The sequence below is a fragment of the Epinephelus moara genome, chromosome 6 (genome assembly GCF_006386435.1).
Source record: "Epinephelus moara isolate mb chromosome 6, YSFRI_EMoa_1.0, whole genome shotgun sequence".
Taxonomy (NCBI): Eukaryota; Metazoa; Chordata; class Actinopteri; order Perciformes; family Serranidae; genus Epinephelus; species Epinephelus moara.
The window spans coordinates 9,359,319-9,383,084 of NC_065511.1; the positions used below are offsets into that span (position 1 = coordinate 9,359,319).

The following is a 23,766-nucleotide window of genomic DNA, read 5'->3' on the forward strand; positions in this document are numbered from 1 at the left end:
CAGCATGTTCCCGCCATATGCTGCTGGAGCATGTTCACGCACAAACTGGCATGGCTGAGAATGGCATGAGATGGTATGGTCTGGTCTGCATCAAACTGAGCTGACCTTATCTGGTGTGGTCTGATTTGCAGGACAGAAATGGACACTGAAGAGATGAGCACTCTGACTGATCTGCTGTATGCTGGTGCTCGAACTAGCCTGGACTACAATGGGCTTTTACTGTTGTTAAAGATGTGATGGGGTCATGACTGAGCAATTTGTATAATACCACATTAAAATACCATTACACCAAGTACAAATGCACTGTGACTGAGTGATATAAAATAGGGCTTTAACTAAAAGAGTCAATGCTCAAAGTATTCAAATGGTATTCATCAGTACACCTTACAACACATTAGGAGAAATACTACATAATTTATGACCTACGCCCAATTTCATTACGGCCCAGTGCACCTTCAGAGCTGCCACAACTCACTAAACTCCCACTACAGCCTACATGTAAAGTCTGTTTTTCTTAAAATTCACATTTTAGTGCATAGATGCTCAAAGTGCAGCCCTCAGAAACATTTTGTGCCACCCCCCCCCCAAAAATTAGCTTCTTGATAGGACAACTCTGTAGTTTAAAGTGAAATGGAAAAGCCACCAGAGAAAAACACATTATGGGTGAGGAGAAAAGGAGATTTCAGGAAACTGGATTAAGTCTTTCTTCATCAGACTTCATTGGACAGATGCAGTCATCTGCCTTATCTTCAAACAGGTGAATTCAATGCTCAAGTAATTAAAGGTTAAACGCCAATATGTAGTGAAGGTGTAACACAGGCAAGCTATGTGGTAGCTCTCAAAATTGCTAAGCAATTTGATATTGGAACACTTATGCAGGACTGAGTGGTAAAACACTATATGTCCTGAACCTGTGCGGCCCTCAATGAATGCTGTTCCTTTCACTGGTAATCATTCATCAAAAATGTGCATGCAACATGCTTTAGAGTTTAGACTCAAAGAGGGCACTGCTACAGCATTCTTCTATCAAACGTTATTTAGATTATTTGTATGACTTTTGCCTTTATTAGACAGGACAGTGGTAAGTGTGAAGAGGGGAGAGATGTGGCAAAGGGCCATGGGCTGGAATCGAGCCTGTGGTCACTGCAGCAAGGACACTGCCTTTGTACATGGGATGCCTGCTCTACCCACTGAGCTACTGGGCACCCTGTGATTGTTTACATAGGATAGGAATTGTCTGTTCTCATGGGGCAAAAATAAACTTTTCAGCATTGAATGTTCAGCTCTATGTAAAACAAACAAACAAACAGAAATCACCAGATACATTACCTGGCAACTATAATCTGTACAGTAAAGCATGGCAGCTTTATGCCATGGGAATGCTTCTGAGCAGCGGAGACTGGCAGACTGGCCACATATGAACAGAGCCAAATACATAGAAATCCTTGAGGACAAACATGTACTAGAGCCCACATGGCCAAGACCTAGCTTCCAGTCCAGCAGCTGCAACAAAACATTGTCTACCAGTACCAAAGACAAAGCCCACATCTCTTCTAAGCATAATGTGAGAGTGGATCTGATGTTCCACATGAAATGACTGACAGGCAGTACAAAATAAAAGGCACATGAACAAGGTTTATGTAACAAGGTAGATGTGCCTGAGCAGGCAGGCAGGCGAGGGACAGAGACAGTGAGACACACAGACAGGAGGGCAGACAGCTAGCACAGAGATGAGAGAAGCAGGGTAAACAGATACAGAGGGACAGATGGACATGCAGACATTAGATTGGATGGAGAGTTTTGGAGGCAGGTAGACAAACGGTTAGATAAAGGGAGGTGACTGCCAGGTAACCAGACTGCAGGTCTTATGATCTGCTCGCGTCACTCCCAGTGTGAGACAGGAAAACTGCCACTTGCCTGCTCTGCAGCTCCACCACTGCTGACGTACACACCAACAACAAATCTCTCCCTCTCTCTGTCTCCTTCCATCTTTCTTGGTTTATGTATATAAAGCCAGTGTCAGTGTGCTTTGTTACTTTACTTAAAACTACATTACATTCATAGCATTCAAATACTCTCCTCCTTTTACTTACATTCTGATCAGCCTACTTAAATACCACAGATTTTCCCGATCATCCTTCTTTTACCCATCTTATCTACTGTTCTCTCTGATTTGTTTTACTGTTCATATTCTTCCATCTCTCCTCAGTGTTACAGCGATATTTCATCCCAGTCTATGATGAACGCCCACGTGTTTCTGCAGACAGATATTGTCTCCAAGACGTCTTTCTTTCTCTTCCCTTTTTGAAAGAAACTGCTGCAGGCCTGTAGGTTAACAAAGCTTTACATTATATTGAGGCCGCATGTTATGTCACATGATTGTTGAGTGAATACAGATATGGACTTAGATCATTCGTTCAAGTTAAGTCAGAATCTTAAATTGTGTATGAAAAGTGATGTGTGACAGATGGATGGACAAACGGATCCTAATCCCTACACTGTGGAGGGGGAATGTGAATTAGCTTCCATCTGCTGGGATGAAGTGACTAAACATACCGAACAATATGCAAAAATTAATGGCCACCTCAGCAGGGTCACCCTCCATGGGAGCCATGTCACGTTGGATATTTGTGATTGCTGTGGAGGACAAAGACTTTACATTTTAATAAACACACACGGTTGAAACCTGTTCAAAAACTTTTGAAAAGCAAATCAGTTGAAGGCTACATCTTTACTGACTCAACAAGTTTGTCTGTGCTGCTGTTTATCAGGATTCCTTTATCAGCAGAAACTTTTCAGACTCAAACAGGCAAAAAAACGTTAAGGAAATTTGCCATTTCCTATCAGCTGTTAAAATTTGATATAACATGATTTACATAATAATACTTGGATGGAAACTCGGCTACAGAGACAGAGAGAAACAGACAGAGCTAAACAGAAAGATAAGATAGGAAAAAGAAACTGCAAAACAAAGACAGAAAGTCAGATGGTGTGTGTGAGTGTGTGCCTGTGTGTGAAGGATATTTCCAGAACTTGTTGTATGTGCAGACAGAGACGTACACACACAGTTCCACGCGACAGATCGGCTTTTATAGTCCATGGGATTTTATAGTGCACACGTCGCTGAAGAGCACACACCCCCCTGGTGGCACTAAGCTCATTTCAGCCTCGCTGACAGATTTATGGCATTTCCATCACCTCATGTGTCTGAATGTGAGTGTGAGTCGGCGCGTGTGTGCGTGGTGTTCGCCTTGACGCCCCAGAAAGTACTGTCACAGTTGGCCAGGTGCCAACTTCAGAACAGTTGGCAAGACAAGACTGCAGTGCTCTGCACAAACCAGTGGCATCTATCTCACACACACACACACACACACACACACACACACACACACACACACACACACACAATGCAGAGGTGATAAGATTCTTGCTAAAGAACAGAGTAGCAGCAGTAACTGTAGTAAGTTCGCAACATTATTTTCAGGTCTAAGCTACAACACAGTGAGTCACTGCTGGAAGTACAGAAAGCTTTCATTCAAATCTGCATATCTGAACAGGAATTCATACAATGTATACATGCGGACAGTTGCCCTTTTTCCCATGCTGCAATGCAGTTTACGTCCACTAAAAGAGCTTGTTTTTGCCACTGACAGGCTCGGATTATTTATATAGGTGTCTGACAGAGTTATGGAAAGGATCCCTACAGAGCAACAACACTTGTGTTTACCTTCCACTTGATCCGGTCTGTTTGTTAGTTATGTAACCAAGTCTGGTCCAAGGAAAAGTCTCATTCTGAAATCTCACAGGCTTTTTGACATTGTTGAGGGGTGGGTATCCTTAAGATTTTATCGGTACTACTACTCTTATCGATACCACTTCTTTTTTTCATTACTAAATAATTACCTCTTAGTCTTGACACTGGGAGGCTGTAGCATGATAATGAATTACACCAAAATGTTAAAAAGTACTGATAAAAGAACAGATAATGTCGGAGCCTGTCAATACTGCAGTCATTGATCATTTGGCCCCGGGGCCGTTTAATAACAGGTTTTGGTACCCATCCCATGAACCTTCATATTTCTCCGTAGAAAAAATCTGAGCCTGTCAGTGGCAAAAACAAACACTTTTAGTCGACGTATATTGATGGTGTGCCATTGCCCCAAGTGCTGGCTACCTCATAGAGCTATTGTGACTGACAATGCAATTTAGTCACATACTTTTTACATTTGTGCTCAAATTTATTATATGAGTTTAACACCACACTCTGCATACAAATTACAGCTTCACGGTTTGTGAGGGCCATTTTTTAACAGAGCCAAACTGTTTCCTGTGATGTGTGATTGGTTTTAATGTTCTAATCAAACATGGAGCAATACTAACATTCATTTAGAGTTGTGTTTCTGGACACTGATGACTGTAAGTCCAATATTTACTCTCTCTTCAGCTCTGTTTTGGTCTCCACCAACTCCTCAAAAGTATCTGACTCTTTAGCTGCTAAATGCCCCACTCTGTTTAATAGCTAGTTGCTAAACTTGAGTCTAAGCTTAAGTTTGGTCCTGTGTACAAGTGCACACAGTGGGTCTTTAGAACTTTTTCAATAAAACAGCCACTGCTTGATATTGCAGACGATGCTGATGAGAGCAGTAAGACTGAACCAAATGGCAAAATTGTGGGCCATAAAACAAAATTGGCTGGAAGATACTAAAACACTCTGTAGAGCTGAGGGAAACTACAGTCTGGTGATTTTTACCTCCACCAAGGATGTAATGTGTTCTGTTTAGCTTGTTTATTTGACAGCAAGATTACAGGAAAAACTACTGGCCCAGTTTTATTAAAATTTGGTTGAGGGGTGTGGCATGGGCCAAAGAAGAACCCATTAAAATGTGGAGTGGATCTGAATTATAGGGCAGATACACAAATTAATGTTCACTTTTGTTACCATTGTGGGATAGGGCAATAAATAAGCCATGGCAAAGGTCTGAGCTCTATGAGTGACCCCACTCAAATTCCACACTATAATTCAACCCATTGTTAAAGTAAAAGTTTTAATTACATCAGCTTTAAGTTAAAAACCAGGACATAACCAAGCATAACTGCCTTGTTCATTTTGTTTCGTTGCTTGAATAGCTGCAACCCAAAAAAATATAGTAAAAATGTGTCCATACTAGCTATGCACAAGTGACTGTGTGTAAGTGTCAAGTTGAATTCACTAAATCATACAACCTTGTCTCTTAGGTTAAAGAGAAAACTACTTACAGGACATATACCACTTTAAGGACATAAATAAGTGGAGTGCTGGCTGATGGCTGATGAGGCAAAAAACAATTCGCCAACAGCACAAAAGACTGCCTGGAAATGTGAATCTCCTCCAGTACACTGTCATAATGACTTCAGAGTGCTGCTCAGCGCACCACCCACCTGCCACCACCAAGTTAAGGATGTAAACACTCTTTGATAGGGCAAGAAAGGAAAAAGGGACATGAAAAGAAGGAGAGAGAGCGAGACAGGGTGAGAGACTGGAAGAAAGCGAGTGAGTTAGTGCTGTCCCTTGGTATTCACAAAGACTCCCAGCAATTAAAGCTGTGGAATCAGAGCCAGGGAAACTTCCTTGAAGGTCTTGGCAGTGACTCTGAGGCTATCCCTCCTCCACACCAACACACACCAACCGATAACCCAAAGTAACCTCCAGCAGTTTCCACCAGCCCACAGCAATCATGTTATCTCACATTAACACACACTGACATACAATCCTACCTGAGCCTACATCGGCCTACACTAACCCACAGTGACTGACTCATTACACACTATTAGCAGACAAAAACTCACACTTCATTTAGTACAGCTGCCTAGTAACAGGTGGGATATTTTTGTCTCCAGAGCAGCCTGAAGTCTGTGAGAATCAGAGTCAACAGCTAGTGCTGCTAATATTCATGCCATTTGGGGTGTTAATATACGTTCAGTCAAAGTCCTTTGAAAAAATATACTTTAAATTTAGTGATTTTAGTCATAAGATATTAATTAAATTTACTTAATTATTCACTGGCAGCATTAGCCTGCGATTTGAAATAAGCTGGTGAAAATATACTGTAACCACTCAGTCAAGCCTTGAGTTAGAACAAAAATGGCACCACTGAATCTAGATAACTGCAGTAATTTCACATTTTCACAAATGAAAAATCTTCTGAGACTAATGACTGAATTAATTATTTGTATCATGTGACTGCATTACATAAACTCACTGGATTTTATTAATCAGTGTCTGTATCTGGAAAGAACCTGCCCCCTGCCTGTATTTTTTTTCTTCTTCTTGTTTTGGTTTGTTTGGAACGTTCCTGGGTGTCAGCCTTTGGGTAGGGGTGAATAGCCCCAAGCCAATAGCAGCAGATAGTTGGGACGAGGGGTGCCAGTTTCGGTTAATTTTACGTTCTAAAAGCCAACGTGTTATGATGTTAAGCGCGGTTTTGGCAAGATGAGGGGCACCAATATCTGTAGCTAGCTCCCACCAGACCCGGGTGTGGTGCGCAGTGAAGTAAACTAAAGAGTGGCAAAGTTTACCAATAGACCGACGTGTAACCGGTTAAAGATATTTTCAGCAGTTAGCAGTTGGGGCTCTATAACTATGTTGTGACCAGGTTACACCGCTGTCTCCGTTCCTCTTCTCTGCTCTGTGGATGCCAGCTGCAGGTCTGTGTCTGTTTGACCAAGGGCTTGTCACTTCAACTGTATTGACGCAAAATTGGCAGCAATGCAGCACCTTCCTGCAGGGTTGTGATGATATGTGGGTGTGTTTATTTGTACTTTAGTACATAACCGCAGAGTAGGGAACAAGTTTGAATGTTGGGTTCACACAAAACAGGTCTTGTTAAAACAGTTTGGGCCATATTATTTCCTATTAGTTATTATAGCAGTTAACTTCTCAACTTCATTTCCAAGATCTAGAGACAAAGCATGCAATGTTGCAACAGGCAACATCAATACTAGCCTGGAAATCCAGACCCAAATCTAGAAAGATTTAGGGTCTGGCTATGAGTAATGCAAATGGCCCAACTCGAGGGACAGCACCAAGCATGTATTTGAAAATATCACTGCACGCAATTGGATAACACTACGACCAATCAGAACAATACACGGGGTGACGTATCCAGAGCGCTACCAGTGGAGCTAACTGGTAGATTAGACTCTTGCCGTATCTGATCGGCAAAACAGCAAAAACGTCCTTCTTGCAAAGGAAAGACTTGAGCGTCGTCTTCTGTTCCTCTTTTAGAGAAAAAGCCAAGTCTAACTCGTTCATTGTAGCGGCCAAAGCCGTTTCAAACAACTGGTGTTCATCCGTAGCCATCTTGCAATGTTTACTGACTGATTCCGGACTTCATTGTCGCAGCGCTGTCGTCATCTGTTTAGCTCGCCTTTGGCCCGCCTATATCAGATACACTGATGTGATTGGTGCAGCTCGGCTCCTACGGCATGGGTAATGAGCATCATTACTGATTGCCAGAGTGACTCGCTGAGCAAATTCAAATTGTGCTCTCGCGAGAACTCTGGATTTCCAGGGTACATCAATACACCGTTAGGGCAAGAAACACAAGCAGATGACTGGACAGGTTAAAATCTGATTTTTATAGCATGACTTGATCAGTCTGATATGTTTGTTCTGCAGACCAGCTTTGACTTTCCGTGTTTACCAAGAATAGCTCACACACCACCTAAGTCTGAAAACATCTTCAGGTCTATTTCAAATCGAGACGACAGCTTACACTGTCAGTATGTTCTGTCTTAACTAATTCTAATGTTCCATCACACCCACAGAGGAGTTTTCAGTTATAGCTGATTACACCTCTGCTCAGGTTAACAATGGGCTCAAGTATGCTGCGAATGATGTGATGTCACACTCCATGTACTAATAAGAATAATGAAGGTGTAAAAAACATCCTAACAAATGATAAGGTGTAAGCTGCCCCACCCAAACTAACAGGAAAGTGAGATGACATTCAATTACAGTCTGGACACTCCCACGACATCCTGAGAAGAGGCCTGATCAGGTAAGAAGTGAAAACACCTGTGTGAGGGTTTACTGTGTGTGTGTGTGTGTGTGTGTGTGTGTGTGTAGGAACTTAATGTGACCACACAGTCATTTCAGCAGTGTGATTAAGAATACATGGGCCATGTCAGTTCGGAAAAGATGTCCCACTACTTATAATAATAAGTAACTTATGTTTAGTGCTTTTCTAAATGCTCTAAAATAGGTACATAAATTAAAAAAAACACAATGAAAGTACTGAAAAGTACTGCAGACATTTACATATAATCAAATATTAAAAGCAGTCTTGAAAAAATGAGTTTTAGGAGACTTAAGATTGAATGTGTTTGGGAAGTGTGGTCCAGGTGCGGTGCTTGATCCTGGCTGGTGGACAAGAGGTTGGTGTCAGAAGCATGGGGGTTAAAGAAGGAGTGTATGGAACAGTGGAGAGGGTCTAAGTGTGTTCAGAGAGGGCACTGGTTATGGGGGACTTTGAAAGTGAAGACTGGGAGTTTAGCAGGACACAAATTCAAATGATATGCAGTGGAAAAGGCAGCAGCCATACAGCAGCAGACTCAAGGAAACTCATCTGTCATGTGACCACTTCTTATGACAAGTTAACAGTGTTCGAGATGAGCAAACAGCATATACTTTCACCTTCTTTTTAAACTTAAGGCATTTTTCTAATATTATATCCTTTATTAATGCAGGGGCGTGGGATTTATTACAGAATGCCGACTAGCAGATTTTTCTTCTGATTTAAAAATGTTGCTCCTGTCCTGAGGGCAAGGTGACGTCATCTGCTAATTTACATTTATGTGGCATCAGCAGTACCAGTTTCAAAGTGTCTGCAAGTTTCTCCGAGTCAAAGAACTTCTTAATGCCAGCAAAAATTAAATAAATATAAGACCTTGAATCAAATCAGACAAACGTGTTATCATGCTATAGAAAGGTGAACAAAAAAATTCTGCCAAAGAGCTTTTTTCTCCCACGGAAACTAATTGCACTTGAGAAGTCACACAAAGCAGAACTAATGACAAATGTGGTAAAAGTCCAACGACAGCAAATTAAGACGTGGAGGCAAACTACAAGTGCTTAGCATCTAAAGTTACACAGGCAGATGCTGCATTTTACTTGTTTCTGCTTGAGTGATTCATGTAAAGTTCTGTCAATGTTGCCAACATTTGTACACAGAAAACATGAGTTAAGTCACTAAACTCGCACAAAGACAATATTTTGCACCATGAACCTTTAAAGTGGTTGATATACACCAAAGCACTTATTTCAGACACACGTCCCCTGCTGCGCCTCCCCTCCCCATGCTCCTAAGGTCAAGGTCACAGCATATGGTCAGAGTGTGAGGCACAGGTGTGGATAAAAGTATTTGTGCACATAAATTGTCTGTCACCTAAACAGAAGTTAAAGTAGCATTTAATTTTTGAGTTACGTTTTGGCTGGACCTCAGCAAAGCAGAGGCCAGCCCAACAAACGCCCAAGTCTATGAGTAAGTGAGTGAGTGCTGAAGTTATGGCATTGGTCGACATGAGTGATATAAACAAGATGACTTCGCCTATGCGGAGTTTAGTGGCTAATGTGATCTAGCGAGTAGGCTTGGGCCAGTGTAAGCATTTTCAAACTGGTTTGATATTAAGCCAAACACTGGACCAGTACACCAAATTATACCACTAGGTGTCACACCTGACTCACCAGCTGCTACCAAGTGCAACGAAACAGGTGAGAAAGCCTTTTATTTACAGTGTAGTGACTCCAGTGACTTTTTTCCTGCAGTTGTTGCATGTTGCATTATTCATGAACTGAATGAGCACTCTAGTCAATTTTAAATAATTTTACTGGATTGATTGCCATCATATTAATGTAAAGGCTGAAGAAGCACAAGGTGAAACATGCAGAGAAAGAGAAATGTGCCTAATATTACCATCTTCAGAGATCAAGGTAATAAATGTATAATCTCTATCTTCATCTCTTATGTACAAAGAAATTAAATTCAGTTTAGTCTACCACAAAACTTTTAACTTTAACTGTTCTCAGATCATATCAGTCTATAAAAACTATAATGTATTTCACTCTCCAAAAGAAGTTGGAAAAAATACTCATACAACCACAATACTAATCAGGCCAACGGTCTCTCCTTATATTTCACTTTATATTTTCATTCATATCACTGTGCAATTTCATGAATTAACATCTATCAAAACGTTTTACATATGTAACATCTTGTCATTCAGTTCTTGAGCACTGTGGGATATTATAAAACAAGAAGCAGAATTTGCTCTCTAACAATGTTAAATTATGAAATAGGTGCAGAGACATATTAGTAGATTCATTATCAGGAGTGGGAGAGAGCATCCCTCATGCTTATGATGGTCATTTATTAAGGCTTGGAAAAAAAAGAAGATAAAATCCATCAGTGAAGCAGCCTGTGAGAAAACAGAAAACTTTGTTGCCTTCCCTCTTCATATAATATTTTTAACTCACCTCTCTCCCTCTCTTTCAAAGCTGTTACAGAAACCTAAGGCAACTGAGTCTGATAACGCAAAACCATCGCTTTAAAAAGATCCACTACAACGGAGCAGCTAGCTTGTAGTTTCCACAGTCAGGAACAGCACACAAATGAGGCATCTCAGTCTGTTTCCATCAAAGGTTAATCAGTTAATCAGTTCACTGCAGAGAATATTTCTGAGTGGTTACATATGTCTTTCTATAGGTTAATTTTGCTACATTTCAGTTTACTGCACTGGGCACAACCCGGACCCGAGGGGACATAGACAGTCGGCTAGCTGTGTTAACATGCGGAAACATAGTGCCCATCTCGACGTCTCTACTGGTTAGCAAGTCTTGGCCACGCTGAACTGCACACCAGCTGGGTCGCGTTGGAGCTAGGAAGCGGCATTGCTCATTCGGCAATTGCCGTCCCAACCCAAGAGTGTTGCTATGGCAACACTGTGTCCGCCCTCTGATCTCCCTCAAGGTCGCCCCATTGAGTAGACAGCTCTATTTTGAGCCACACGCACCCATTCACTGTTAGCTCTGTTAGCAATGTTAGCAGTGGTGCAAACAATCAACAATGCTAAAGGGGTTTTGTTGTGCAATATGACCTGAGGGGAGACTGGAGGGTGGCCACCATGTTTCTACGGCAGCATTGTCTTGCCATGGGGACATGGTTACGAGCAGGAGATGTGAATGAACAGCTAGCTCCTACCCAACCCGGCTCTTTCAAACTCAGTGTAGACTAATTTGGATCGCTGTTTGGGTGGAGGCAGTCGGTATTTTGTGGTGGTGCGTCATTGCTTCTCGCAGGTAGAGGAGTTAAAATTAGCATGCGCACTCAGATGTTGTGTTTCCATCAATGCTGAGCAAAGGTGGAGCCGATAAATACTCATGACTACCGCAGAGTCACTTGACAGGGGTGTGAGTGCTGTTTGCAACCATTCACATAACATTAAAAAGCCAGATGTAAGCTGGTGTTAGACGGGTATTTTGTGCAGTAGGAAAGGGGCTTTATATTTCACCTCATCTTCAGTCGTCACTGATCCTGAGCAAGCTAACAAAGGATTCAATTTTGTTAGCTTGGGAATTGTATGTTGGCCTTTATGGTTTCATTTTGTCATAAAAAAAAAAGATCATTGCTTTAAATGGTAGTTGCTGGTCATGTTGATGATAACATGATTTAGCTACCTGTATTGGTTAAAATGTTCCTGTAGGTCCAGCTGATGTGTGACGTTCACATTAATATCTCCTTTCACAGCATTCATCAGTGAAAAATCTTTTTTATGCAGTCCTTGTATCCACTTATTAAAACCAAGTGCAGTTCAGTCCCTATCTAAGGCAGACTGTCTTTAACTTTTCCGGCCCATGAGCCAAATTTAATCATCTGAGTCTCGCCCTGGGACCCGGGCTCATTAAAATGCACTGGTAAACTTGTCATGTCACCAGAATTAGGTCGTCTCCCAGCTCCTGGTTTAAGAAACCTCTGTGTTTGACTGTAGCCAGAAAGGCCCCGTCTCTACTGTCTCCTGCTAAATTCCCTGAGAGTTCAGCCGGAGTTCACTCCACCTTCAGATTTTTTAAGTTGTAGCCTATGGCCTGCAGAGCCCCGTCACAGTCTGCATCAATAATGCAGAGACCACAGCCTGCTAACATCTCAGCCTTTAGCGAGAGGTCTGCTCGACAACACGACGCTGAAACAAAGGCAGGCTGAAGACGTCTCAGACTAGCACCATGAGAACAAGAGCACTAACACCCAGGCTATTTTAGGCGCACACACACACACACACGCTACTGACACAGCCATACAGACGGAAGCATGGCTGAAGACACACTCTGCAGCTGTATAATACCCAGTTGTACACACTCTCAGATAAGCACACACAGATGAATGGATAAGTGTGCAGTATGTACACACACATGCAGGCACAATCAGGATGATGTGTGTTGTGTGTGTGTTAAATCTTTGTGGTTCATGTTAACAGCCGCTGTAGCCAGTCTATTGAATTACCACACAAGAGCTGAGCAGCACTCAATACAGCATTCCTCTGGAAGGGTACATCTACCTCTCTCTCTCTCTCTCACACACACACACACACACACTAAATACACACCCTGCTGTAACTCATCTCATCAAACTACCGGGAAACATCTCTGCTGTCAGATGAAAATATCTCAAATTATTCAGGGATTGAGGACGACGCTCGTCTTCCCCACTGATCAACACGCCATTGTTGAAACTATACTTTTTAAGTTTTGAATGAGATTCATAGTCTGCAGTGCTACGCATAAAAGAGCATGTAAATCTTTAATTTGAGTAAAATGGAAAAACCTAAGAAGTGGAGGTTTTCGGGGCATCAGTGTGAAGTGTGTGTGTGTGTGTGTGTGTGTGTGTGTGTGTGTGTGTGTGTGTTTCTCTCTCTTTGCAGTCTTTTCTCCCATGCAGGGACTCAACTGAATTATTAAATCTCTACTTAGACTTTGTGGTTAAATGAAGCTTTGCAAACAAGGACGAACTTTATTAAAAACACTCCAGCAGTAAGTGAATGCACTGTTTGACAAAACTGTTTAAATGTCCTCTATGAAACCCGCTTAAAGAGTAAAAAAACAATATCAAATTGCTGTCTCCAGCACTTTTTGGTTGTTTCAAGGGCTTCTTTAACTACTTAATCAACGACTTAATACTGCAGTTTGCGGACTGCTCCTAATCAGTGTGGGAACTGTGGAGCCATTAGCCAAATGCTGGGGAGTTTCTCTTCTCTAAAGCTTGAGGGCTGTGAGATCTGGCAAGTGGGTTCCCACAGAAGCAGAAGGCAAGATAAATGACGAGAGGGGAATGACTCCTGGTGGAAAAAGGGTTGTGTTTTATTCATGATAACCACTCTAAAGACAGCAAAGCAACAGCAAACATGCTTTCCTTCATGAATGATGTAGTCCCACATCACAACAACATACTACCAAAAGTGTCACATCCTTTCAACCTATAACTGCAGCATCTGCCTCAGACTGTGTAATGCGAAAACCTACCATAAGATGAGATATATCATTTACCCAGCCTTGTCAAAATGCAATTATTGGTATCTGAGATACTGCATGTGATACAAGTCAAAACAAACGATGTAGCTCCCTCCATGGGTGAGTCAGAGTATTACTGAAAATGATCAAACGTATAGATAGATGTATTAATCCCAACAGATTTCATCAATATATCACCTACAATAACAGAGATAACACGAGAGAAGCAAATAGTCACTGTAACAGAAAAAAACACTTTGTCTATGGAAGAGTACAGGGCCATAGCCAGGAGTATAGAAATACCGAAGCCAAGAGAAATGCTCGATCATTTCATACCAACAAATTTTCTGGGTATTAAAGAAAACAACTCCTAAATTCCACTTCTTATTTATAAAACTTTTAAATTATACGGTATTTTCTATACTGTAAATCTTAAACACTGTTTCTCTACACTGCTACATCCGATCCAATTGGTTTTTATATGTTGATTGGCCAAAACAAACCACTCACATTTTTAGAAATATTAGACTAAAAATAAAAATCAGAATCAACCTTAAAAACCCAATGTGTGTACTATGTGTGTAACCAGTGCTAACTTTAAATGTCACTGGTGCAATGCCCGTTCAAAGCATGGCCTGTTCAGCCTATTTGGCCTCTGGTATTGTTGCATGCAGCTGTCTTGAAAACCCCTCACCCAGACAACTTCACACTCGACTCTGCACTTCCTTGGGTCATTGACAATACACCTGCCATGACACAGTCCGTGCAATGTTAGAGTATATGTGTCATTTGGGTGCGAAAGCTCACACAAACATTTTATGGCCTTAATGAAGTCAAAGCCCAGCTTTTTACTGGGAAAAGCATTCACTCTAACAGTTACATCACTGATGCTTGAAATGTTTAGGTTTGCTACAACTTAACGTCTCCAGTCTCTCTGTCTTCATCTGTTCTTGAATGTACTGTAGCGAGCGATGGAGAACAGGCTGTACTCAGCATGCTGTTCAGCAGTGTAACCACTAATAGTCCCTTCTCAATATACTACATAGTGTGTACTTCCAGTGGTAGTAACGCACCACTAATAATAATGTTCTGTAGATCTCAAGAGCCCACACTCGACACTACACTTCCTTGTATCCTTGGCAATACACCTGCCAAGTGTGAAGTCAATCGGATGAATGGTTGTCAAGAAAACTGAAGGCCAAACATACAGACCAACAAAAACTCCTTCCATTTTAGTTATATGCAAGCTGAAAATTCCCACAAACATTACCAAGGGCACAACCTCAATTTTCTAATTGTGTATATCCTGCTTTTGATGCAATCCAACACATATGCTCCATTCACTGTGGCTCAGTACAGTTTATAAAAATGTCAAGTACCAGAATTTGGCAGAGTATTCAGTCAGAATTGCAAATGTGATCTTTGATCAAATATATTCAGATTTAAATCATATTTCAGATTTTAGGCTTTTATTTAGGCAAAGCTCTGCTTGGGTTTTTAAAAAAAACATTAAACATTTGCATGCTTATTTCTAAAGTTAAAAAAAGGTTTTCATAAAATATGCTGCAGATTTCTCAAAGTTGATAGGTTGCCAACCATTATTGCCCAATATTTGTTCTAAATAGTTTGATCAGAGGTCTTTAAAAAAGCCAAGCAGATGATGCAGAACACACAAGACAATTTCTCTCTTTAATTCTTTTAGGCTCCTAATAACCAAGGGGCTGCTATGGTTGAAGTCAGGGGGCTCCAAATTTTTCTGAATGAGGGACGGATTAGATAATGTGAAAAAACTTGGGGGCCAGCTGTTTTATCTTTGAGTGAAAAACTATCCAACTTTCCACGGCTCCTGAAACCGTCGTCCTTCATGTCTACTTTACGCTTCTTCGCTGGGGCCATGTCTGCTACCTTCCAGGAAATGTCTGCCGTTACTATCCATTTGTTTTCTTGTTTACTGTCATGCACAGTGCATGTGCACATGTAACTGACCATACACACTAATTCATGATGCGTTATCGTCTCATAATTGTAAAACATAATATAAGGATATACGGACAAATAATTCAAACAGACTCCATGGTCAGTGATCGGTATTGGCCGATACTGAGCACTGTTGTTAAAAAACTGCTTTGTGTTCAGTGAGTGACATTCACTTCCACACACCCCAATGCTGTGGCCTCTGCAGAGTAACACAGAAGAATATACCATGTTTTGGCAAATAACTTCTTTGATCAAATTGCCAACTTGAGTTACAAATTAAACCACAGCATTTCTCAAAGGGTTTAACGCACCACTTTGATCTCACATTTGAATAGCACAACATATTTGGATAAATTCAGTCAGGACTCGGCGAGCTGGCCAAGAAGAAATGTTAAATATAGTGAAATTGGAATAGAAATGTTAAGAATGTTTTCCTTTCTTTGGCCAGAATGTAAAAATCCTGCTTGTAGTGCTTTTCAAAGGATATGCTGCATCTCAAACATAGATTTTTGTTTTTAAGGATTGCCAAATTAGTTAAAAGAAACTGTGGTATCAAGCTGTTTTCCTCGAGTTGTTGTAGAGAAGATTAGACTCAGAAAACTGAGCTAGTCGGAAAAATATAATGAACTTTTCTTGATTAATTATACAACAGCATGAACAATCAATTTTGGATGATTACATACAGAAAACAGCTCCAAGGAGAAAAAGTTGAACAAACTCTGAATGAGATGTATTTGGTTTTGCCTGTGCACACCAGGCTCCCGCTCCAGCTCTTCAGACTCTGTTGCTTCTACACACGCTTTTTACATTATTTTCACTCCGTAAAGTCACATACACACCAACTACTGCAGGCACACAATAGCAGGCAGTGTATTTGTACATACAAAGACAAACACTCCTATGAGCACAGACCAGACAGAGACACACACTCTGGTGCAGGCTGGCACTCGTCTTTGCCCGTCTTGCGCCTTCGCTCCACCAACACAATACTGTCGCATTTTGGCGTGTCACATGAGCTCGGAGACAGACAAGGCTGCATTATCAACAACTGGCTGGAGCTCAGGTCCTGCATGTGTGTGTGTGAGCTGGAGTTCAGTGCTCAGACTGAAGTGTGTCTGTGTGTGTGTGTGTGTGTGTGTGTGTGTGTGTGTGTGTGTGAGAGAGAAGTAGTGTGAGAGTTCAGGTTAAGGCTGAGCCGTCAGCGGCAGACAAGCCCCGTCAAGTCTCCCTCCTCTGTCTAACACACACTCGGCCTCTCGCCTCGGGAGGTGAGAAGCCGCTAATTGGCGAAGGGTGAAACACACACACATGCGTGCTCATGGTACACACACATGGACTGACAGTCAAACACACACACACACACACACACACACACACACACACATACACGAACAAGAGGCAGACAAAAACACAAACAGACAGATGGACACAGACGTCTGGCTCTGAGAGGCAGTTGTACAGTGAGCTGTGTGAAGCAGACACACAGAACAACCTGGTAGACGAGAACACATCACTGTAGCTAATAATACACACAGTCTGCTCGCTGACTTTCTCCTCAACTTTCCCACTTAGTTATTATTTCACAACTTATGCTTTTTTATTCACTTACATATTAATAGACTCTATCTTTACAGTTTAGCATGCGCACAGAGCTGACCTTAATAAGGAGGCTTGCCCTCTGTGTGTTCTCTGGTTTAAATAAAGGTTAAATTCAACAAGAGACAGCAGTCCCTGAGTTGTCCGTGAAATCTGCTCTATGGATACAATTTTTATAAAATGTATCCATACACACAAATACAATGGGCTATGTCTTCTGTTTACCTAGTTTGCATTTATCTTGCATTTAATGTTCTACTTGTTTTGCATTATTGCAACATATGTACTTTAGGACTTCGAATAAACTGTTGTTATTTAGGGATGCACGATAATATCAGCATGCCATCGGTATCGGCCAACATGCTTTTTCTTATTTTGCACAATGAATGAATGTTCCATACAATGAAAAGTATTGTACTTCATGTCTCCATCTGCTGGTGGGCCATCATGATAAGAGTATGCATGCATAATATGATATTAATTCCACTACAGAAGAGACTTAATGATCACTAAAATTAGGTGGAGAAAGAAGTGGATATATCGATATCGGTATCGATTATCGGTCAAATGAGTTGTTAGGCTACATACCAGCATTTCAGATATCAGCAAAAAATCCAATGTCGTGCATCCGTATAGTTATTTCAGGTCCATGATGTCATAGATAAGAAGTCCGCAGGATCTGCACAATGCTAGCCAATAACATATGGTATTTTTTGTGTGATTTTTTTGCAGATATTTATCATACAAAGCACTTTGACTAATTTTCTGGTATTGATTTTAACCATAGACATAAACTAATAGATGTGTTGTGTCATAATGGCCATTGTGGGATGAAACTACAAGGCAGTCATTTTACCTGGGTCCAGTTTTAAACTTGCTGTATTTAGGACATATATTGAAAGAAGCTTATGTTGTTTTTCTAAGCCTTGTATTTTTCTATCAATATTCTGAAACAGTTTTTTATTCAAAATAATGAGCGTAAGACAACTATGCCTGTGTAAATGAACCAAAAAACAAAGACTCTCGTAAAATCTTGATTATTATAGATCCAAGAGAACAAATCATGCTTTTAATAATGAAAATAATCTCATTATTGTGCATTTATATTGCAGACAATTATTTAACTATTTTCAATTTTGCCTGAACTTGACATGTAAGAAGTGTCTTTGGTATTCTGAATGGCTAATGTGCTACATTAAGCAATCTTTTATGTAGAAATCCTAAATAGATTCAGTATCATTATAACACAGCTGGCTTGCTAGATTTGTCTTGAGACATGATGAAATGGGATTTAGGAGTGAAGACAAGCACTTCTCCTTGTCTTTAACATGTTGTGTGTTTACTTTACACTTGATTGGCATGGATCAGCTAAGACCAATCACCAAAGACTTTCACATTTCTCATACTTATGTGCACATGTAAATAAATATTCTTTTCTCTCAGAACAAGTCTCTCCTGATTGAACTAAACATTACCTTTGAGCTAAGTTAGCATAGCTAACATTGAAACAATGTTTGCTGGTTATAATTTTTCTTTTAGCTATCAGATCTGTGCTGCAGAGAGCTAGCAATCACTTAGAACTCAGCTGATCCGTTACTTGCCAGCTAACGGTGAAGTTACCTAATTCACTAACTTTATGTAGTTTTAGTTGACCCACGTAATAAAAAAAAAAAAAAAATCTCTCATCTACTCCATACCTACATGTGGAAAATGAAGCCAGCCTCCCTCTCTTGTAAAGCAATTAGAAGCTGACAGCCAAAGTTGCTGTCCACAGGTGGCAACTGTAAACAACCCAGATAAGATGATGGATGGTTATCACGAGTTATGACATAATGTTACATCTAGTGTTTTATATCTACAACTTCAGCCATATCAACATAATGTAACAGTTAATCTCTCGGGCAAGCAAGTGCCAATGCTAATCTTTGTGCAAATCAAATCTCTGCCCACATCTGTGAAAGTAAACCATGACTCAAATCCTGCTAACTAAAAGGTGTTTTTCTTTTGGAAACAAACAAAGATATGTTACAATTACTCTTACTAAATCACATCAGTGTTTACTAGCTTGCTTGCTTGTTCTTTTTTGTCTTGCCTTTCCCAGCACATTGCTTATTTTATTGAAGCTTTACTGCCAGCAGCGGTTATTTGTGGAATAGCGTGAAATTGGCAGCTGGAATGTGTATTGCAAAAACGAGAACCCACTGTTCAAAACATTGTTCTACAGTGCCATTAGTGGTGACGTTCTTAAAAAAGCCATACAAAGTTATGTTCTCTATACCAAATTGTAACTATTCTAATGTATTCTTTTATAGTCATTTCAAAATAACTTTGCAAGAATAAAATATGACGTGGAGCTGACAATGAAGACATATTTTCGTCATCAGTTTCTGAGATGTCGTTATGCCACATACTCCCTTCCACCGATCAGAATTTAGCAAATATAAAACTCTAGTTGTTAATTAGTTCATAATGAAGATTAATATTAATGAGAAATATATACTATATGAAATAATAAGATAAGAAACTGATAAGATAGGAAACTGAGTTGTCAGGCGCTTTAAGATAAAAAACTGGAAGATGATGTCCCAGCACATACACTGTAGACGGACAGCATGACAGCTCCCCAAAAGTAAAGTCAAAACATTACAACCCCCCCTGGTGGCTGGCTGCAGTATAGACAATAAACCCCACCCTCTTTTTGGCAGATGGGACATGGGCCAAACTTAAAAATCAAAGTACACGCCACACACGTTTCTAAAAATGGTTTCCATCATTTCAGGTAGTTCTTACCATGCTCACGTTTAAGTGTTCATTTTTCTGTTAAGTGTTGTTTTAATTGGTTATTTCATACAATAAATAAATGCAATAACAGGGGGTTTAATATCCTGATTTACAGCTGTGCCTGCCAATTGGTGATTGGCATCTCCAAAATAAGCCACGTCTGGCTTATTTTGGCTTCATTTTCAAACAGTGGACATGCATCTTTATTTGCAGTCATTGTCCCAGTAGATTGTCCACAGTTAGCAATAAAATTTCCATAAATGTCACTAACTGATAAGAACCTTTGTCAGCATCTTGTTGACATTGTGTCATAACAACAGATTCATTCGATCAAACAAAAAAAAAAAATCAAAGAATGATCTCATCCTAAAAGGACGTATGAATGTACTTGACTTCAGCTAAATGAAATAATTAGAAAACATCCTCTGTTCCTTTATAATAAAAGTAAGATACGTTTTTTTCTATAATGAATTATCAAGCTGAGGGAACTTTAAAGCCTAACGTTTTTCATGCTGTACAAAAAAATGCCAACAAGAAGACTGTTACTGCCTGTCCAAACACGACCAGATATACTGTATAGAAAAGGGTCAACATATATATGATTGGCACTTAAAGCAAACATCAGTATGATCCCTTAATACTTTAATTCCTCTAAGTCCTAAAAAATATGACACCCTGACATGTAGGCAATATCTACCTGTCTCCATACTTTTACATGTGCTTCGTCATCAATATGCACAGGCGTCCTTTCACTGAACCCAACTTATGACTGCACAGCTCACCTCACTAGTGCTGCAGCAGCGGTAAAAGAAAAGGAAATGCAAGCAGCTACCTACTACACATCTCTACTGCCACTGCCAAAGGCTCTGACATAAGCATCCAAACTCCACAAAGCACTGGATTGGATTTGTGTCACAACTGTGTGGAGTACGTACATGAAACAGAAAGGGAGTAAAGATGCACAACAGAACTTAGAGAGTATGTGGAGGTCACAGGGAGGTAAACAGAGAGGATAGAGACAGAGAGCAGGCAGAGCAAAACTGAAAAACTGTGATACACAATACCAATGATTCAAGGCTGGGAGAACTCTTCCTCATCTGATTGAAACATTCAGGACAAGCAGAAGCATGGTACACAGGGAGGGGGCTAATGTACAGCCAACCATCCAGGCAGAGAACAAAACACACCTTTAACATGCACTTTAATTCTCCCTGCCAGACCCACACAGAGAATAAAGACTCCTCCTGCCTTCCCTGCAGCTCACACAGAGAACCAGAGAGCAGAGCTCAGTAATCAAATCAATGTAAACCTGATAAGTGGGCTGGCATACAGCGGACAGTCAGAGAGTCCGGTGCTCTGCAACTGTACAGTGTCACATATAATATAGATGCATGTTTTTATGGTACTGTCAGGGTCATGGGTCTGCAGAGTGGCATCAGTGAGTTCATTTATTTCATCTTACGAATGTTTGACTTTGCAAATCTCTGCAACTGGAATTGAATAAAAAATAGGCTAATATGTTTGTTGGTAGTTAATGTGGATTTGGAAGTTACATAGCAGCCCAGATTAACATAACTTTAACAGGACCATCTTCAGCATCAGGTTCAATTTTGGAGCAGTGCATCCATATGATTGATGTGGACTGTTAGTTTAACCCTCATCATCTTAATCTAAAAGATGATGCTGATGCTGATGCTGATGAGAGGACCTCTTCCTCTCCAGGTCTTCTTCTTTTAATGGAGGGGAAGGAAAACGTGTAGTGTGGTAGGTGTGGGTGTTTATGCAATTCACAAAATAAGTATCACTTTTTGACTGAGCATGGTGAAAGGATGTGCATGGATGCTGATGCTGACCCTACAGTGTGTCTGTACCAACTCCTGACGGATGAGCTGCTCAGTGACACCACCTCATCATATGCACCGCGTGTCTTATTTGCATAAAATCGCTGGGTAGCCCCTGGCCTAAAATATGAGTGACAGCTCAGGGTATTAGATTTCTAATCTAGCCTCCCAGCTAGCTTGTTCATCAAATCAAACAGGGCAAGACAGCTGACGACACACACCAGACAGACAGAAAAAAACACACTTCTGTCTGTCTCTTCTCGGGGTAATAAATGTTACAGTTATCACGGAGGTCACGGTCAGTGGGAGAGGCAGCGTTACCCGACAGGGGCAGAGACATAGCGGACTGGTGCTGTGGCCCCGGCGAATGGATGGGAGCCAGAGCTAGCCTGCCTGCTGCTAACTTAGCCGTGTTAGCTTAGCTGTGCTGTCTGGCGCAGCTTGGAAAGCAGCCCCAACTCTAAACAGCAACTTCAACCGTCTGGCCCAAAGTCAGACCCCACACCGGACAGCCTGACTAGCGTTTAGCCACAGCAGCTAGCATAACCAGAACATTCCTCCAGCCGCCTACGACTACAGCATTGTGCATTTTAAAAAATACAACATTGTAGAGAAATAACTAATAAAATGTCGCAGGCTTCCTACCTGTAAATGCAGTCGCTAACGTGCTAAGTCGCCGTGTCTGCTTGCTTAAAGTCTGTGATGTTGTGTTGCTAGACGTCAAGTCCAACTGCACTACAGTGGTTTCCAGTCTGGGAAGCAAAATAAAGCTCAGCTGCCCTACTGTACAGTACATGCTGCTGACAGCCGCGCTCAACGTGAAGCTTTGGCGACACCTGCAGGCCGCAGTGCGTACAGCAGCCCACTGGTATGATGCCTCATTATTTCTCAGGTCACAGGTCAGGATCAGATGTGCAGCAGCAGCCCCAGTGTTGGAAGCAGTTCAATGCTTTGCTTAAGAACATTTTATAAAGGCGGTTTTCTTTTCGATTGTTCAAAGGCATTTCAGTAGGACAGATGTTCCTATAAGTAAGTAAACTATATTTCTATAGTGCCTTTCATAAATCATAGTGACTGGGTGCGACACGAGGGCACAGAAATTACAGGGACATTTTAGGGAGATTCAAAACATGGAAAAATAAACAAACAAAAATAAAATGAAACATTTTTACGGAAAAATCCTTGAAAGGATATAAAGATATCAGTCTATACAAGTGTGATAATGGGAGCTATGGCAGTAAAAGCATGTCTAAAGCCTGGGCCGTGGAACTTTGAACATGAGGATGTCAGATCTGAGGGGTCTTGGTCATGGATGGATTACTGAATGTGCCGACCAGGCGTAGGTCCAGGGGCCAAAAGTGTCAGGGGGGTCCCTCGCCTTCACCTACAAAAAGGTTACTTGAAGATACACGTACCAGAAAGACTAGAAAGAAACTCAAAATGGCTACAAAGAGACACAAAATGACCACATAGATACAAAACTAGAGACCCAAACCCACAGAGAGATGTGACTACGAAACCACAGCAAAGAGGCTGAACGACTTAACAGTCTGTGTGTGTCTTGCTCCTACAGTAAGTAGTAGAGGTGGTGGGGCCTCCTGCAGGTCTGTACCTAGGGGCCCAATGTCTCATAATTCACCCATGGTCTTGGTGCAGAATATGGAGTTTTACAATTTGAAATGTACAGCAGAGCAAAACCAGATAGGAATTTAAAGTAATTAATAGATCCACAAAATGAATTCATGTGACTTCATGAAATACAGTAAAAGTGCAATGTCATTCTCACTTTGTCTTTAATATCACCAGCAATAATATGCTGCAGGCATGTTATCAAACTTGCCATCATAACTTTAATTAGTGCGGCTTTAATCCTGTTTTATCTTTTAGTTGGAGTTTTAATGTTTATGTGAGTGTTTACTTGGTTTGCTTTTTGTTCTCTGTACACAGGACACTGATGATAAATCAAAATTAAGACAACAAACAAACAAAATAAACCCCACCAGAGCCCAGTCAGAGCTACACAGGGGAACAGAA

The 23,766-nt window shown here is 40.9% G+C and overlaps 1 protein-coding gene across 1 annotated transcript in view; it reads right to left on the minus strand.

Annotated features, from left to right (window-relative positions):
• The window catches only part of LOC126392363 (low-density lipoprotein receptor class A domain-containing protein 4-like), a 281,047-nt gene extending 258,475 nt beyond the window's left edge, over positions 1-22,572 (minus strand). Inside the window, exon 1 of the mRNA XM_050047731.1 lies at positions 22,378-22,572. The gene's annotated coding sequence lies outside the window, so the exon portion shown is untranslated. The remainder of the gene's footprint in view (positions 1-22,377) is intronic.
• Positions 22,573-23,766: the final 1,194 nt, after the last annotated feature.